This window comes from Periplaneta americana, chromosome 4 (assembly GCF_040183065.1).
Source record: "Periplaneta americana isolate PAMFEO1 chromosome 4, P.americana_PAMFEO1_priV1, whole genome shotgun sequence".
Lineage (NCBI taxonomy): Eukaryota > Metazoa > Arthropoda > Insecta > Blattodea > Blattidae > Periplaneta > Periplaneta americana.
This window is the reverse complement of record NC_091120.1, coordinates 145,483,916-145,504,491: the sequence shown is the minus strand read 5'-3', so window position 1 is coordinate 145,504,491 and position 20,576 is coordinate 145,483,916.

Genomic DNA, 20,576 nt, shown 5'->3' with positions numbered 1-20,576 from the left:
ACTTACTCAAGTGGAAGCTTTTGATGGTTGAGCTCTAGACGCAAGTTATAAACGTTACCGTAAGGTTCTCTCTTCAATCGTTCACCAGTCACATACACTTGAAATTTGGTACATTCGAGCGGTCCACCCTCTATAATCAGCAAGAAATTTCCCCTACTATCATAATAGCTTTATAGTAATAAATTAATATTATCCATACCCAAATCCACCGTTGTGGCTGAAGAGTTAGCGAGTCTAACTCCGAACCCAGCGATCCCGGGTTCGATACCCGGTCAGGACGAGTTGCCTGAATGAGGTTTTTTCGGGATTTTTCCCTCACTCCTATGACTATCAGGTAATTTTGTCAGGCGATTGGAACTCCACTCATCTTCGCCATTTCCTTTCCTCCCCCATCATCCTTTCCTCTTCTTCTCGTTTCTGGTTTTTCAGATCACTCTACCGGCTGACTCTCTCGACCGGCCTCCGTGGAATTTAGTTCAGCGATGTTGGATGACTTCTGCAATGGCACCTGAGGCGTATCTACTTGGGGGAGGAGTTTCGTCTCGGACCAATAAGGGGAAGGGGCCCTTGGGGAAATTTGCGGAAGCAGAAATTGTATATGAATTCTGTCGGCTGTAGGGACCGGTCGTTAAGGGAGTCATGTGGTTAGGGCGGTGCGCGTAGAGGATCTGTGGCATGCAACTTATTCCATATCGAGGGTTAGCACAATAGACCTCATTAGGTCGCAGTGCTGGGCCATCCGTGCCTCCTCAGTCAAATTCCATTTCATTCCATCCTTACCCAAACGGACCAAACTGTGTATATGGTCTAATGTAAAATATTATATACAGGGCGGGGAGAAAGTAAATGGGAACCGTCCACACCTGTGGAGTAACGGTCAGCGCGTCTGGCCGCGAAACCAGGTGGCCCGGGTTCGAATCCCGATCGGGGCAAGTTACCTGGTTGAGGTTTTTCCGGGGTTTTCCCTCAACCCAATACGAGCAAATGCTGGGTAACTTTCGGTACTGGACCCCGGACTCATTTCATCGGCATTATCACCTTCATTTCATTCAGACGCTAAATAACCTAGATGACGATACAGCGTCATAAAATAACCTACTAAAAAAAATGGAAACCATGGGAGTAATGATGTAAAATTGACTGAACAAGAACTGAAAAAAAGTGAAGTTCCAAAGAATCAGCAGAGAGAATTTCAGCTCGCTGTACAACTCGAAAATTGAGCTGCCAAAAGGCGGTGCGTCGCGTCTATTAGCCTTCCGTCAGGCAGAGACTCGTTAAATTTAAATACGAAATGAAGCACGACATTTATTGAGTATTTTCGACATCATATTAACGTCATCACCACATGACAGATGTGGAATTCGATTGAATTCGTTCGCAGGCAGACTGCAGCAGCATTGCAGACGGGCAAAACACAGTCGAGCTCCGCTGTCGAGACGCGCGTTGTCTCCCTGTGAATAGGGATTACATAGAATGGACACTGAGCGAATTTCTCTGTGCGCCGGCGTTTTGTTCCACTTTCAAGCGCTAGAGGTTAGTGTAATCGAGCACACGCTAAGATAATAATCTATACTAATAATAAATCTGTAGCCAAAATTTTTCTGGTAATTTTCGATTTTCCAAAAATAATTGGTCCTAACATATATAATTAACCATCCTGAAACCGAAAATAGCTTTTTTGAAAATTTTGTTTGTATGTCTGTCTGTCTGGATCTTTGTTATCTTTTCACGCGATAATGGCTGTACCGATTTATATGAAAATTAGAATATAAATTAAGTTCGTTGTAACTTAGATTTTAGGCTATATGGCATTCAAAATACTTGATTTAAAATGGGGGTTATAAGGGGGCCTGAATTAAATAAATCGAAATATCTCGCTTATTATTGATTTTCATGAAAAATATTACATAACAAATGTTTCTTTAAAACTAATTTCCGATACGTTTTATTCTATACAAAATTTTGATAGGATAGACATTTAATGAGATAAATGAGTTTTAAAATTACAATAACAACACCATCTAAGGTGCTGTACTGAAATAAAAACAAATGACTTCGTCTATAAGGGGCCTTGGACAACAATCGAAAGATATTAAACATAGCCTAAAAGAATGTTTCTGTGTTTGTATGAAGTAATATCGGAAGATAATCAATTGTTTAATTATTATTTCACTATTGGAAAGTGTAGTATCTCTAGATGGACATAATTCTATAATGTTATTACAGTAACTTCTGAAACATATAGCAAGTAATATAAAGTATGCACATTAAAACTAAATGATATGTCAATCTTCATTAAACTATGGTTGCATGTAATAACAATTAAAAACATGTTAAAGCAATTATCATTGCATCCAATGATTGCTCTCTGGACCAAAATGACCGCATTTTAATTATTTAAATACAATTTAAATTAAGTAACATATTAAACGATTCTTCCTTCTATCAAACACGAATTTTCCCTGGATCAAACGTCCTCTTTTAATTATGTAATTACTTTATATTTATTTCTAACAGGTGCAGCGGAGCGCACGGATACGGCTAGTTGAAAATAAGAGTTGAGACAGGATCCAAACATCGCCTACATTATTGCATAACGCTTTGCTTCAAATAAATTCAAGTTAACAGCTTTTCCTTATTTCTCAGTGACAAACTAGTTGTAATAGTATTTTTTTATGTTTTATATATAATAAATTGTATTATAAAATAATATAATACATTATAAAATAATGAATCAAATTCGTTTAATATTTATATAAAATATAAAGGATTTAGTTGCATTAATCTTGTGAAAACTGTAATTAGAAACCGCCTTTCAGTGAAAAGAGTTAACACTTTGCTAACAATAAATCTTGAAGGACCTACTAGTAAAGTATTTTGAGCTTTAGAATGTCCATAAAATAACGTACTTTAATGTGATGTAAATTCATCAGTAATTAATTCTAAACATACCTAAGTCTAATAATTTACTTACATAAGTACAGGGTTGTTTCTAATATATGATAACGAATTTGAATGACATCATGTGCGTCAGGAATCATACCGACAGCTGAACTGTGGCGAGAGGTGACAGACCAGTAGTGAGTGATATCATAATCTGAGTGCACGGTGTATTACAGTAGCAATGCCCAAGAAAATCGAGCCTTTTTGGGAGGGGTATATAACAACTCTTTCCGATGCCAAGTACACTTACGTGAAAATCATAGGAGCCTGCAAAAAACGTGGTTTCGTTATTTCCAAGAAAGGCATCTTGTGTGTACCTAATAAGACTGGCAAAGCTCGGATGGGATTAATTCCAGAGTGGAAAAAGCAAGCAAATCCACCCCCCGTCACAAGACGCCGCACCCTACGAGATGACATAAATTAATTCCATTCGAGATTTACCGATCTTATTAAGTACACAGAAGATGTCTTTCTTGGAAGTAACTAAACCTCGTTTATTGCAGGCTTCTTTTATTTTCACTTAACTATACTTGGCATTGGAAGGGGTTGTTATGTACCCCTCCCAAAAAGGCTCGATTTTCTTGGGAATTTCTGCTGTGATTCGCCGTGCACTCTGATTATGAGATCAGTCACTACTGGTCTGTTACCTCGCGCCACAGTTCAACTGTTGTGTGACTCCTGACGCACATAATGTCATTCAAATTCGTTATCAAAGATCGGAAATAACCCTGTATATCTAGAATGTGATAAGATGGATTGAAAGTAATAAAACTCCAGGAAACAAATTACAGTACAGCCCAGTTACTTTATGGTGACAGCTCGTCGACGCGAGAGAGGAGAAGGTTCGACTGTGGGAGGGAGACCGATCCGAGACGGAGCGAATGGAGGGAGGGAAATACAGTCATATTAGAAATGAAGTCTCACGTTGCGCTCCCGCACGTTGCAGCGTCTGCATAATTTTGAGCTCCTGTCACTGTGTTCCCTTCATACTCCGGAACAATAGTCACTAATAAACACTAAAGAAGTAAACTAATGTGGAAATACAATGAGCAGCAGTTCGGAACAATAGTCACTAATAAACACTAAAGTAGTAAACTAATGGAAATACAATGAGCAGGAGTTCGGAACAATAGTCACTAATAAACACTAAAGAAGTAAACTAATGTGGAAATACAATGAGCAGCAGTTCGGAACAATAGTCACTAATAAACACTAAAGTAGTAAACTAATGGAAATACAATGAGCAGGAGTTCGGAACAATAGTCACTAATAAACACTAAAGAAGTAAACTAATGTGGAAATACAATGAGCAGCAGTTCGGAACAATAGTCACTAATAAACACTAAAGTAGTAAACTAATGGAAATACAATGAGCAGGAGTTCGGAACAATAGTCACTAATAAACACTAAAGAAGTAAACTAATGTGGAAATACAATGAGCAGCAGTTCGGAACAATAATCACTAATAAACATTAAGGTAGTAAACTAATGGAAATACAATGAGCAGCAGTTCGGAACAATAATAAACACTAAAGAAGTAAACTAATGTGGAAATGCAATGAGCAGCAGTTCGGAACAATACTCACTAATAAACACTAATGTGGAAATACAATGAGCAGCAATCGAATCTCTATATTTAACAGTGAATCACTAATTAACAATGAAATATACTCATGCGGAAATACCGGTAATATTCATTAGTGCTTTGCTGTTACCTTTCCCATCATCATCATCATCATCATCATCATCATCATCATCATCATCATCCATGTAAAAGATGGAGCGGCTTTCTTCTCTGTACTTCTTTATTTTCCTCAAATACTGCAAACTTTCGGCCCTAATGCTGTGATGCTCCATCACAATTTGGCGATTATTTTGTGTTTTTTTTTTCCAGTGAAATCCTAATTTCAAAATAACTTTCCTCAAAGTCGAGATACCTCCCTGAAAGTCGATAGTCTTTCAATTTCAATAATATATACTTTTTTAAGTGTGGGCCGCTATTTCTGTGAAATATAGAACTCGTGCTTTGGTTCGTCTTCTGACAGCTTCATTAAAGTTGTCCACAGTTGATTTTGGCGCCGATTATCATGTCTTTAGTCTCCCTTATTATTTGGCTAACACAGCTCTCAGACACAGCGGTAAACTCTGCTACAAGTTTTCCAACATTTGTTACGTTTTTTCTTCCGGCGCTATCTTCATAAAGCGCTACACGTTGCTCACGACTTCTCGCGACTGCGATTGCAATACCCGACCTTTCAGTTTGCTTCTAACAGGCAGCATTTTCACAAACAGAAAATAGCAGTGAATCTAGACAATATATACTACATACTAAACAATACAAAACAGAAGCACTAGACTACAACTATTTAAGTAACTAAATGAAATGTACATAACATACACACTAAATTGCAATATACAAGACAGTGGTGGTGTAGTAAGAACTTAGCGCGACTGTACGCCCACAGTAACGCTCACGAGATGTGACCGCTAACGCAGCCAAGGCAAGACTAAAATGAACACCCTTCGAACAAACAGTGAACTCGCCCAAACCACTGCGTCGCCAGGCCAGAGCTGTCACCATAAAGTAACTGGCCTGTATATAACTTTTTGTTTCTGCATACTTTATATTAATTTTATCTTGCTGCACAGTTATTTATAATAATGCACAAGAATTTCGCAATTTGCACAAATATGTTTTTCATTAGTGCATTTTTGCGACAATTATTTGTTTTCTAGCTTAAATCCTGCTTTAGGCCAGTCTCTCCGTGTGTCGCTAGTTGGCGTTCGGGGAGTGCTTTAGGATTATATTGAAATGAAGATCGGCCATAATGATGATGGTAATGCCTAGAGGAAACGGGAGAACCGCAAGAAAACCCCAACTGTCACTTGTACGCCACAAATACCACTAACAGTTTTTAAATTAAAAATCCCATACCTAGCCGGGACTCGAACACGTCCGCCTGCGTGACAGATCACTGCAGGACTAATCGTACAAAATTTCTATTTGCAAGTCGGTGACATAGACCGCCGTTGCATGATCATGTAACAACAAATCGGACAGACATCCATCTTCCCGTCCCGCCGACAGATTTGCCTGCTTTCTAAGTTGCCTGCTCTGCCTAATCAACCCTCCTCAATCTGCATATTCATGTAATGGAATCATCGCGTCAATTCAACCGCGGGGTGGTCCATCCCTGCGGAATATTTAATCGCAGGTACGAATACAGGAAAACGAAGGGTTATTCAATACGAAAAAATTTCAAATTGCTGAATATGAGAATGTGAGGATGTCACGTCCATAGTACAGTCCAATTCACAATTTCGAAAACTTGATCTCATCCTGATACACATTATGTTTTTTTTTTTTCGAACGGCTGAGTGTAAAAGGCATAATACAGTATTCCAGTTACTTCAGTTCCTGGGAAAACAAAAAAAAAAAAAAAAACATTTTAGTGATGAAAATATGTTTTATTGCAAAATATAACTGTTAAGCAACTGTAGACCTACTCAATATGCATTCAGTCTCAAAATGTCAGATAAAAATGCTCATTATTTTATTAATTATTAAGAATTAAAGGTTCTGGAACATTATCCTTTTTCCACTCAATGATTTTATAGGACAAACATCCACATTTTTCCCTTCATGTCTTTCAAATTATGGTGACATGATTCTTGGGTATAAACTAAACAATTTACATAATTCAAACTTGAAAATCAAATTTGGGGGTCCAAAGAATCTTTTTTTTTTTAAATTAATGAAATTTTTGGACCGACCCAACTCATTATAAATTCACCCAGTGTAAACCTTATTTCGCGAAAATGTTCCCCTACATATGGAGAATGTCACATGCCAAAATTATTTATAAATAATGAATGACCCTTATTTAAATCTTGAACCATATTCACTAGACACCAACACATACGTGGGCCAGGGCCTGAAGCCAGCAGAATGTAGGAGCCTCCGCAGAGACACACACAGAACAGAATATAAATGAAGGATATCCATCTTGCTCGACACTGTAATCGAACCCACAAACCTTCACCGGTCGTTATTCCGCGTAGTCACCCAGCCGGCCTTATCTTATTGTAATTCTAATTAATTACTTATTGTTTCGAGATGGCTATTCGGAGATCAAGTGACAGTAATTAAGATTTTTAACTTACTTTACTTTAAAATTTAGAGACTATTTAAAGCTGGTCAGATGATAATTCTAACAGTCAGTCTTTTCTTAAGATTGTTTTAAATTACAGACTACAGACTCTAGTCAGAGACCATAAGATAACAGTAATGGAGAACATTACGCATACGATTTCATTTTAAATAGATTCTAATAATAATAATAATAATAATAATAATAATAATAATAATAATAATAATAATTGAGGGGTTTAGTGAGAGAGGGAGCTATGCCACAAACCATGAAAAATTGAGTTTTGGCCATTTCCAGAATTCTCTTGCCATCTTGCATCTATCCTCTAAACTAGAAGCACGTGGCATACTCCCGCTCTTCATATTCAAAATCAAGCCGTCGCCTTTAGTTCATCAGCAAAATATCTTGAGTCCTCCTTGACAAGAGACTAACGTTCAGACACCATATTCATTCCGTGAGAAATAGAGCTTTTCAACGATTCATGTTCCTATATCCCATCTTCAAGAGCTCAATACCAATAAAAACCAAATTACAACTGTACATATCCGTCATCACATACTCATGCACCCAACAGTGCATATTACTGTGGAATGTCGGCCACCAAGTGCTCCTTGTATAATGACAGTTGACTTAATATATATCAACATATAGGCTATGTCGAACTTGGATTCAAGTCACAAAGAAAAAACATTAGTAGAGGGAGATTCGATCCGGTGTTGTGGATTGAACTTCGGTGTAGCTCAATGATTAGAGCACTTGGTACGTAGAATCCCGGTACCAAGTCACTCAATTGAGTGCGCTTCTTGTATAATGACAGTTGACTTAATATATGTCAACATATATGTCGAACTAAACTTCTTGAGAAAATACCATTACTCTATCCACACAGAAGACACATATCAGTCCTGAAGTTAAAAGCTCTCATGGCAATAAAGCCATATGTTCTCTAATTTTTCATGGTGTTTACCAAAAACTAAAATTCACAGAAACATTGGATAGTGAAGATATTCCAGAAGAGATATCAAGTTGTTTGTCTGTATTTGTTATCATGCTATTAGCATGATTTACACTCAGGCAACAGTATTTAAACCAGGATAAAACTATTTGATATGCGAGTATACAATTTGTGCCTTTCCTTAATTTTTGTATTAATTACACCATTCAAGGTCATAATCAATGCTATTCACATTGCCATTTTTTATATTTTTCCTTTTGCATAATTTACCTAGTAATAAGTTAAGAAGAAGAACGTTACCCCTTTCTTGTACAAATAATGCCTCAATACAATGCTTTAGAAAACCCAACTTATTTCCATTCTTTGTCAAAGTGGCATAGCTCCCTCTCTCACTAGACCCCTCAATTTATTTATTTATACTGACAGAGTTAAGGCCATAGGGCCTTCTCTTACACTCTACCAGGTGACAAAGTATACAAGGAGTGAAAATTTAACAAAACGTTAAAGAACAGAATACTAACATGATCATTAATAAGGAGTGAAAGGGACTGTAAGAGGCTTTAACAAAATATGTCTTTACATATGGTATTATAGGATGGAGTAGTGCTTATAGTACCTCCTTCGTGCCAATAACACAGCTACGGAAAAGAATAATAAAAATATGTCCTAATAAACCTCTAGATCAGGGATGCAGAACTGGCGAGAGAGGGGTGGAAAGCATGGGGAAAGCGTTGGTCCCCTGTTAACAGTCCACCGGCGTTGAATGACGTACGAGTATCTGTGGCCCGTACGCAATCACATAAGACAGAAACTGAATACAAATCCCCTCCCCTACAAAGTCAATGACGCGGAGATGAAAGGAAGAGGTGAGTGAAGAATCCGATGAGTGATGCAACGCCACAATTGTCGCCCAGCTCTCCAAGCCTGCTCTAGATTATCCTTCAGAACTGATGTATTCAGAATATAAAGTATTTGATATTCATCAAATTGAAAACAATGTCTTATTGAATTTTGTACATAAAAACCGAAATATATTTAATTTGTATTCACATAAACATAAAAGCAAAAGATCAGACAACTTATGCTTGACAAAACCTAAATATGAAACAACTGTAGCTTATAATCACAGTAGCAACTTCGGTCAAAAGCTAAATTCCCAAACATACTCGTACAATTTGCTAATGCTCCTTGTTTTAAAAAATCAATTAAAAATTACTGTTTAGAGAGAAAATTTAAAGTTCAACTTATTGTAATATCTATATTTTTTTCTTTTTTTACTTTTTATTCTGTTATTTAATAAAATGTCTTAAAATTATGTGGAAAGCCCCTTGATCAAGAATTTGTAACTTATTCTTTCTGGGGATGCTAGAGTGATTATTATATAAAAAAATATATGTACGAATATCTTTGTTCTAGCAATGAAGTATTACTGCTGCTTGATAGAGATTGAAAATCACCATGAAATGTCTATACACAAAGTCCCACATTACTGACACTATTCATGACCTTCAAAACGCTAACACAGCTGTATTAATAAGTCAAATGAAGATGAAGTACATTACGTGAACCACGGCACTCTGCACAACACTACGAAATGAACTGCAAGTTGTCCTACGGTGTATGTTTTTACTGCGATGGACGCACATATTTTTTAAATTTTTACATCGTAATACGTAATACTGTCTTCATGCATAATTTCACTTCTTGAAACGTTGTTACAAACATCATTTTCTACATAGTCGTTTATGAGTTCTTAATGCACTACGTTCTACCACATTTTCTTGGTCGACCAGCTATTCTCATAATAATAAACTAATAAAGAAGAACTGAATTCACAACGTAACAACACTATCACTTTTTAAGTAATGACAGATAAAAAAACACACGTACCATATTGAAGCACGAAAAAATACGTGACAGTTGAAAGATGAACAAACCATTGTTACGGTATCGACATCTCGAAAAGCATGCTATTGTGACGTCAACATCTCGCATGTACAGAAGGCTTCGATAACTACATTTGTGAACGTTTTAAGGAAACACGATGTTTGAAATTTCATTATTTGAAACGTAGCCTTTTCCTATACACAAAGTCCCACATTACTGACACTATTCATGACCTTCAAGAAACCTCAAAAAGCTGTATTAATAACTCAAATGAAGATGAAGTACATTACGTGAACCACGGCCCTCTGCACAACACTACGAAACGAACTGCAAGATGTCCTACGGTATACGCTTTACAGCGACGGTCGTACATATTTTTTAAATGTAAAGCTTTTTATGAACTTCACTACAAACCATTTCCCGCAATATTAATATTATTAGCTTTCGATAGAGACATCACATGACCTCACAGGATGTATAGTTTTCATAAAAAATTTTCTGCCACAATTCAAATTAAATATATAGATTATTATTATTATTATTATTATTATTATTATTATTATTATTAATACTATTATTATTATTAGTATTATTATTATTATTATTATTATTATTATTATTAGGCCCTATTATTTAGTTCGATTAATTAAAATGTGTCTCAGTGAGATGTACAGCAGAGTCCGTATAGGTCAGTTTCTGTCAGATGCGTTTCCAATTCACTGCTGGCTAAAACAAGGAGATGCACTATCACCTTTACTTTTTTAACTTTGCTCTAGAATATGTCATTAGAAAAGTCCAGGATAACAGAGAGGGTTTGGTATTGAACGGGTTACATCAGCTGCTTGTCTATGCGGAGGACGTGAATATGCTAGCAGAAAACCCACAAACGATTAGGAAAAACACGGGAATTTTACTTGAAGCAAGTAAAGAGATAGGTTTGGAAGTAAATCTCGAAAAGACAAAGTATATGATTATGTCTCGTGACGAGAATATTGTACGAAATGGAAATATAAAAATTGGAAATTTATCTTTTGAAGAGGTGGGAAAATTCAAATACTTGGGAGCAACAGTAACAAATATAAATGATACTAGGGAGGAAATTAAACAGAGAATAAATATGGGAAATGCCTGTTATTATTCGGTTGAGAAGCTTTTATCATTCAGTCTGCTGTCAAAATATCTGAAAGTTAGAATTCATAAAACAGTTATATTACCGGTTTTTCTTTATGGTTGTGAAACTTGGACTCTCACTTTGAGAGAGGAACATAAGAGTGTTTGAGATTAAGGTGCTTAGGAAAATATTTGGGGTTTAGAGGGATGAGGTTACAGGAGAATGGAGAAATTTACACAACACAGAACTGCACGCATTGTATTCTTCACCTGACATAATTAGGAACATTTAAATCCAGACGTTTGAGATAGGCAGGGCATGTAGCACGTATGGGCGAATCCAGAAATGCATATAGAGTGTTAGTTGGGAGGCCGGAGGGAAAAAGACCTTTGGGGAGGCCGAGACGTAGGTGGGAAGATAATATTAAAATGGATTTGAGGGAGGTGGGATATGATGATAGAGAATGGATTAATCTTGCTCAGGATAGGGACCAATGGCGGGCTTATGTGAAGGCGGCAATGAACCTCCGGTTTCCTTAAAAGCCAGTAAGTAAGATACATTATGTACGCAAATAAAATAAATTGGATCCATAAAATAATAAATCCGTCATTAACTATAAGGTCTATACTCTAGAGTTCCTTTATAATGAGAGTTGAGACGTTGACCGCAACAACAATTAAAATATGTAATGATTTGATAGCACTGAAAATGGAAAAACAAAACTCTTATGAGAAGTAAAACCATATACCTATATTATATTATATACAAATATTAAACGAATTTGATACTTAATTTTATAATATATTATATTATTTTATAATATAATTTATTATATCTGAAATATAAAAAATATATTATTATTGAAACTAGTTTGCCAGTGAGAAATAAGGAAAAGCTATTAACTTGAATTTATTTGAAGCGAAGCGTTACTGGATTATGCAATATGGTAGGCGATGTCTGGATTCTGTGTCTCAACTTTATACTCAATTATTATCTTAGCGTATGCTCGATTACACTAACCTCTAGCGCTTGAAAGTGGAACTAAACGCCGGCGCACAGAGAAACAAAAGACAGGAAAATTTGCTCAGTGTCCAATCTTTGTAATCCTTATTCGCTGGTTACACGACTACACACAACATTCATATGAATGTAAGAACGGAGATTAGGCATTGCGAGATACGAGGATCGATTGAGAAAATAAATTCGATTTCTTACGCGTACACACACCAGCGCCATCTCCATCATCCGTAGTCCCTCCTCAACGAACTTCAACACATTCTGAAGCAGGGGCACTCTAGTCAACCCGGCAAACACCTTTTAAAGACGATACATAAGTCTGCGTTGGTAAAAGGAAACTCTCTTCAGATGCAGAAAATCCCCCAACCCTGTGTCCTCGACACACCTCAAGCCATTCTGATCGACCAAGCAATTCGAAATTCAAATAATCTTACTCCTGCTATCTGCTGTTACTAGAACAGCACCTGCACAATAACATCATTTCAAAATGGTGTGAAGAGATAAGCACTGTTGTTGCCTTGATCTAGGTTATCTTGTATAGCTGAAAAATACTCTCTGAAGTAGAGGCGGCGGCAATTTAACTCAACATTACATCGCTAGCGTCGCGACTCATCTCCTTGATTCACAGTCAGTGTGCACAGATATCGCTTTCTTAGGTAATTAATGAAGACAAATAAATATAGAAGCTGAAGTGACATTCAGAATCTTGCTACTAATGACTGCATGCCTGACTGACTGCAGTCTGATTGCCTAACAGACTGCATGCTTGAGTGAGTCACTGACTTCCTGATTGATTGATTAATTGATTGATTGATTGATTGATCGATTGAATGATTGATTGAAGCGTGGCTGACTGAGTGACTGACTAACTGGTTGACTGGCTTGCTGACTGAGTGACTGATGCCTGCCTAACTGATGCGTGACTGACTAGCTGTTTGACTGAGTGACTGACTGGCTGACTACTGATGCCTGACTGAGTGACTAACTCACTAAGTGGCAGACTGATTTACCGACTGACTGGCTAATTGACTGATTTACTGACTGACTGACTGACTTACTGATTTACTGACTGAATGACTTACTGACTGGCTGATTGATTTACTGACTAACTACTTAATTACTGACATTGATTTATTTATTGACTTATAGACTTACGGTCTTACTAATAAAAACTCTATATACAGACGTTTAACTGTCTTATACTTATACAATGAGTAGCTCGTTTATACGTCGTGTGTAAATTCCTTACTAATAATCACTACATACGTTGTGTATAACAGTATAACTGTTACACAGCTACGTCATAGTTTCGTCATTACTTCGTTACGAAAGATAATAGAATATCTGAGGTTCTCTATTGCATCCGGTAGAGCGCTCTAGTGTGGCGTGTTAAATATCGATAGTACAACTGGCTCTAATCGATTACCACACTATATTTTGGTCAAAGAGTACAAGCTGCAGCAATATTATTCTAATTTTCTGTGCTCTTTGATTCGTTCTTCTGAGGTTACAAGGCCACAATCGTCATAAAATGACAGTCGATACGAACAGCTGTTAGAGAGGCGGCCATTTTTTCTCTAAATACAACGCTTAAACAAGGGGTTACGTGTATATAACTACTGCAAAGCAATTCCCATTGTATAGTTACAGCCTGTTTATACAGCCATCGCTTATGCATGGTTTATTAGTAATGTTTTCTGACTCAACTCTGCATAAGTCTCGTATAAAAACTATACACGGTTTATTAGTAAGACTGTTACTGACTGACTGACTTACTTTCTGACTTACTGACTGACTGATTTACTGACTTATTGACTTATTTGCTCTCTGACGGACTGACTTACTGATTTACTGACTTATTGACTTATTTGCTCTCTGACGGACTGACTTACTGATTTACTGACTGACTGGCTTACTTACTTACTTAGTGACTGGTTGATTTACTCACTGACTGACAGATACACTGACTGATTTACTGACTGACTGACTGACTTACTCACTTACTGATTAAACAGTGACTGTTTGGACAGATTGTCTGACTCACACATTTGCTGATTGCCTATCTATAATCTGTGCATTTCGAATTGGCGGCTCAAGGTCAAGCAATGGACTGCATTTGCCATGCATGCTTACCTCCACTTCTGGACCGTTCTCCTCAAGAAAAGTCAGCTGGACCAGTGGCGCGGCATATTAGAGGGGAAGGGGATCAGCCAGAGCTTAGGAGAAGGGGTACGTACAGTGTGGAAGAGACGAAATGACCTTGATTCGCCAGTTCGAAATGCAAAGACTATAGCTCACTGATTGAACAAACTTACTGACACATACCGGCCTGGGTGGAGCAAGCGGTACGGGCACGGAATGTCTTTATTGCTTGGTCCGAAGAAATGGGAGTTGGGGTCCGCCTCGGACATGGATATGTTGTGTTTGTGTTAATGTGAGAAGAAGAAAGTAGAAGAACGGAAAACTAAAAAACAAAGTAAAACTGTTTTATATATATATATATATATATATATATATATATATATATATATATTACGTAGGGCCTACTGGTTGTACAGTCAGAGATGATTGATAAATAGTAATTTGTAGTGACATTTACACTTCATTCACTTGTTCAATTATTTCATTCCGATTATTTTATTTATTTGCATTTGTTTTTTCAAAAGTTTCTATAATTAAAAACGTTAAAAGTGTTGCAATAAAAAAAAGTAATGTACCTTTATGACAGACGGGCCCTGTTTCAACACTGGTGTGGTGTCATCTTCAGTGTCCTTCGAACTACTGCTGCTCGAGCTAGTCTTGTTTTTCGGCGTTTGCTTTCGTCACTGAAAATAACACCACACCGATGTTGAAGCGGGGCCCGTCGGTCATGAAGATACATTACCGTTTTTAAAAATTGTAACACTTTTAATGTTTTAACTATAGAACGTTTTAAAGCTTTAAAGTGTTAAAGTGAACATAAGAAACAATGCATTTATTTATTTATTTGTTTGTGTGTTTGTTTGTTTATTTATTTATTTATTTATTTATTTATTTATTTTTGCTGTTATTTACACTCGCTTTAACATCTCCGGTCATATCGCGAGATAATCTTTTGGGCGAAATCCGAAGGCCTGTGTACTATTGTTGAGACTGATTCTATTGTTGTGAACTCGTATATAGATAATATATTACAGATTTGTTATGAATATGATTTTGGAGATGAATGTAGCCGGTGATATTCAGAGATGTGTGGCCCGAATTTCCTGGCATTTGAGTTACAGTTGAGAGAAAACCCTGAAAAACCTCAACCAGGAAATTCAGCCCGACCGGGAATCGAACCCGGGCCCTCTGCGTAACAGACCAGCATGCTGACCCTTAAACCACAGAGGTGGTCTCTTTTTTCTTACTTCTGCCCATTCGTTTCATTTTTTGTGTGTGATTATTTAATTTCTGTCTTAGTTTTCTCTTGACATTTCTCCCTGCTCTCGAGCCATCATTGGCTCGCCGGCCACGTAACCCAGTTATCGGCTCTTCTTTACTAACCACGAGCACGCAGACGCATCTGACAGACGCGACATTTTCTACACTCTTCGCCGCTAATGACTGACTCTCCGTCTCTTTCCACTTCCATTTATCCTCAGTTCTGTGTCCATCGACGTCCGCAGCGAGAACAAAATCGGAAACGCAGTTCCTTTGTAGTGACGTAATAACAAACACGCTTCACGGCACAAAAGACGACAAAAACTACCTTCACTTGTTGCTGCAAAGCTACCCTCTCGTGAGCTATAACCAACCCTACACTGAAGTCGTTATACTCTCTCTCCCCGTCTGTGACTAACATGTTAATTGTTATTTTCTATTTAAGGTCCCTTTTCAATTACAGAAAGTCCACCTCTGTGGAGTAACGGTTAGCATGTCTGACCGTGAAACGGAACCGGGTTAAAATCCTGGTTGGTATAAGTTACCTGGTCGAAGTATTTTCAGGGATGCAAGTGCATAAAAGTTTAATGTTCAAAAATTTGTCTACTTCCCGCTCATGCTGAATTTCGACACTAAATATCACTATAACTGAAAGTGTCGTTAAATAAAGTATTTTTCTTGTACTGCTACCACCACCACCACTACCACTACTATCACTACTACTACTACCACCACCATTACTTTTTCTACTTAACCGGAAACTTTTGTCAGACTGGAATAATAACCATTTATACAGGAACGTATTTTTTTTACTTCAATTTTTACTGTACCCCAGTTTTTTATGTACTTTACTCCCACCCCTTCTACTAATGAAGTTCAACCGTCCTCCACACAGAACCAAGGCCGCATATACATTCATAGTAGCCTTACATTCATTGCAAACAGTACTGAGTTAGTGAGTATAGTACGTTCCAGAAATATGTTCGCGTTTTCCAGTCACGAAAGAGCTTTCAATATTGAATCATATTTTCGCACAGGTACTGTCGTCCATTTGTCTACGCCGTATCCCGGTTTCCCAAACTCGCTTATGCTCGCCCCTCTGTAAAGGCTAGTGGCTGGGCTGTATTAGCTCTTTTCTGAAAACATTATTTTCTGTTAGGAATTGGACGTATCATTAGTCATACTTAATCTTTTGGGTGAAATCCGAAGGCGTGTGTACTACTGTTGAGACTGGTTCTGTTGTTGTGAACTAGATGGCGACTGTATAATTATGTCTTACTGATTATTTTGTTATGAATATGATTTCGGTGATGAATGAGCCCGGTGATATTTAGGGATGTTGTGGCACAGATTTCCTGGCATTTTCCTTGCGGTTGAGGAAAAACCATGAAAAACCTCAACCAGGAAATCCAACCCGACCGGGAACCGAACCCGAGTTCTCTGCATAAGAGAACAGCATGCTGACCTCTACGCCACAGAGGTGGTCAAATTTAACTTGTGTATTCCGCTAGAGAACAAAACTCCATTTTTCACAAAAAAAAAATGACAACCCCCTTTACCCGAACAACATCGAATTTTGATAATTTTTGGTTCCTTTGTTTTATATGAAACATTCCAAAGCGTGATTTGGGAAAGCCATTGATTTAATTTCCAATATGCTCAGTGAATTTATAATAATAAATGAGTGAAAGAATTTTAGTTTTGTCCTTTAAATATGCAGAAAATTGAACCGAACAAATGTAACATTGTAAAATCTAAGCAAAAATTCGAATTTGATCCGAATAAATGTAATGGCTGGAGAGGGCATCCTGCGCGTGTAAGACCCTAAAACGGCCTCTGGCTCAAAGCCAGAAATGTCAATAAAGAACAACAACAACACATTGTAAAATCTAAGCGAAAATTCGTTCATTAAAAGAACTGTCATTAAACATCTTCCACCCTGTATGTTTCCAGGCATAAAGTGTGTTGTTAATTATTTGTTGATAGATGTTGTTGAAATTAACGAAACTCTATAAAATTAACAGTTGGTAACCTGACATGTATTAAGAAAACCCCGACGAATGTTCGTGAAACTGGCCGATACATATATGTTATCTGCTTGCTTAAATGCTTCGAAGGCGTACTGGAGCTTAAATCCAGAATTCCTCCAGGGGAAAGCGCTACTGGAGTTTGGTCCAGTTGAACCGAGACAGATGAACTGTTTCCTCTATTTGACGCTTCTCTTGTTTAACATATAAGCCCATAGATTGAGAAAATGTAGGTCGACTTGAAAGTAATTGATCGAACAAATTGGAAGTTCATGAGACTAGGACAAGCCTTGTAGGCTCATATCATTTTAAGGAAAAAACCCATAGTCCAAAAAATGCAAATTTCAGATATTAAGTAGATAATAATAATAATAATAATAATAATAATAATAATAATAATAATAATAATAATAATAATAATAATAATGGCTTTATTTAACCTGGCAGACTTCAGGCCGTAAGACCTTCTCTTACACTCAACCAGGATTAAAACTCGCTTACACAGTTGAACATAAAACTGGATCGGAATAAAGTAATTACATACTGATACAATTTAGGTACATAATGAGATCAAAAGAGATAGTTACATAAAATTTACCTCATAAAATAAAAATAAAAATAGTGGAATACATATTAATGTTGTTAGAATCAAATACGAATCACATAAAAACAGAAGCCGATAATTCAATAAAAAAATGTACACGGTAAAAATAAAAATAAACACATTAGTATACATATTAGTATTAGATTACAATTAAGTAGGACTCACATAATTAAACCAGAAACCGACATTTGAATAAAATGTACACAAAAATAGATTAGTAATAAAAAAACAACACAGTGGGATACACATTGGCGTTAAGTGATAAATAAACACGATTTAGATCAGACGTCTCCAAAAGCGTACTCGCGAGTAAGCCCCTGAACGGAACCGAAGCCAGTACGTAATGAGCGCGCTCCACCTCACCCATCCCCACCTGTATTGTACTCAGTGTTTATGCGCAAACGAAGAGCAGTGGCGGACTGCCATTATCATTGTGTTGGTCGGAATGTTCGACCGTTTCACAATGTCTTCTAATCATGGACGTAGTACATTCAAGGGTGAATAGGAAGATAATTTTTTTGTGTTAGTGGGGAGAATATGAAATGTTTAATTTATTAGAAAATTCTTAAGGGTGTTAAAATTCAACATGCGACGACACTACTCGACTCTTCGCAAAGAATATCATATAATTACAGGTATGCTGGACATGTGACAATAATTTATTTTGGGACGTCTGTATAACTGTTGGTTATACTTATAGTTTTTCGTTTCATTTTAGGTGAAATACGTACAAATATTTTGATAAATTTGAAACAAGAACATACAAACATAAATCACACACGTATCCTCAGTCTTAAACAAAAAAAAAAAAAAACTTATTGCTAACTATGTTCTGACTTTGAATAATAGAAAATCAATGAAGCCCTTTGCAGAATGAACATTTGTAAAATCGTGCATGCAGGACTTTACTAAAATACTGTGTCCAGAGCAAAGTCACAAGTTTAAGAAAATTAAATTGTCCCCAAACATAGTTCAGAGAAGGATTTGCAAGATTGCAAATGTAATTGAATCTGAAGTCGAAACCACAATTAACCAGTCTGTAGCATTAGACGAAAGCACAGATAGAAATGACGAAGCTCACCTAGCCAATTTCATCCGAGGAGTTAATGAACATTTTACTTTTTGTCAAAATAATATACAAACGTATGATATTTCTTATCCTTTCGATGTTATTATTTGTAAACATAAGCAGATCGTTGCCGCAATCCCCCACTGACCGCTCCCATCTGTTGAGGTACGAGTCTCTAGCTTTACAGCACGCTGTGTTCGGCGGGCAGCATCGGGATCACGAATGACTATACGCGTTTTGGAGACCTCTGATTTAGATAATAAAAATAAGAAACAAAAAAATAAAAATAAAAATAAATACAGTGGAACACATTCCATTAAATATTTGCAACGCGTTTAGTCTGGCAACTCATCATAAGATATTTTTCTAATTTACATTTATGGTGAACGTATTGTAGCGGCCATCTACACAATTAGTTGTTAGGTTAAAAAAAAACATGATAGGTCTATGTCATAGGAGTGGAAATTTTCAGTGGTTTTTATAAAACAACCGTAGTCCAAATACCTACATTTTTTTTATGAAAAGTCATTGTCCAGCCAGGACGATGGTAGCATTTACAAATATCCCATTCATATCATCTTGAAACATTTTATCCATACAACAAAAACCACCTCGGTACGTGAATTGTTATATTAGTTACGGAGTCGTCTTTAGGTGCAGAAGTAAACCCATGGAAGAAACGTAAGCAACACGAGGAGACGAAACAGGATATAATAAATAAAAAGAAGTTTAAAGGAGAGGCACACTTCAGCCACAACAGAGGATTTTTTCTGAAAACAATCATTGTCCACGATTACCTACATTTACACATGTATTTCTATGAGGCAATTTAAGTCATAAATGTACTTCAGACTGAATATCAACAAAATCTGACCAGTACGAGTACTTAAATGTTAGGAGGAATCGCTGAACAGGAACACAGAAGGCGTGACACATCCAAAACCAATTTCTGGACACAATATCAGTAATATACAGGGACATCAATTTACTTTTACTTCAATTTATATTGTACCTGAGTTTTTGAATGTACTTCACTCCCACCCCTTCTACTAATGAAGTTCCAACTGCCCACACAGAATCAAGGACGTATATAGCAAACAGCACTGAGTTAGTGAGTATAGTACGTTCCAGAAATGTGTTAGCGTTTTTCAGTGACGAAAGAGCTTTCAATATTGAATCATATTTTCGCACAGGTACTGTCCGTTTGCCTACGTCGCATCCCGCTTCTGCTCGCCCCTCTGTAAAAGCTGGGCTGTCATAGCTCTTTTCTGAAAACATTATTTTCTATTAGGAATTGGACGTTTACGTAATATTATACAACTGTTTAAAATAACTTAAATAAAAGGATCTCGTTAAGTAATTAACTGTCACGTGATTTCCCCCCTTTTTATGCTTCTGCGGCATAACCAC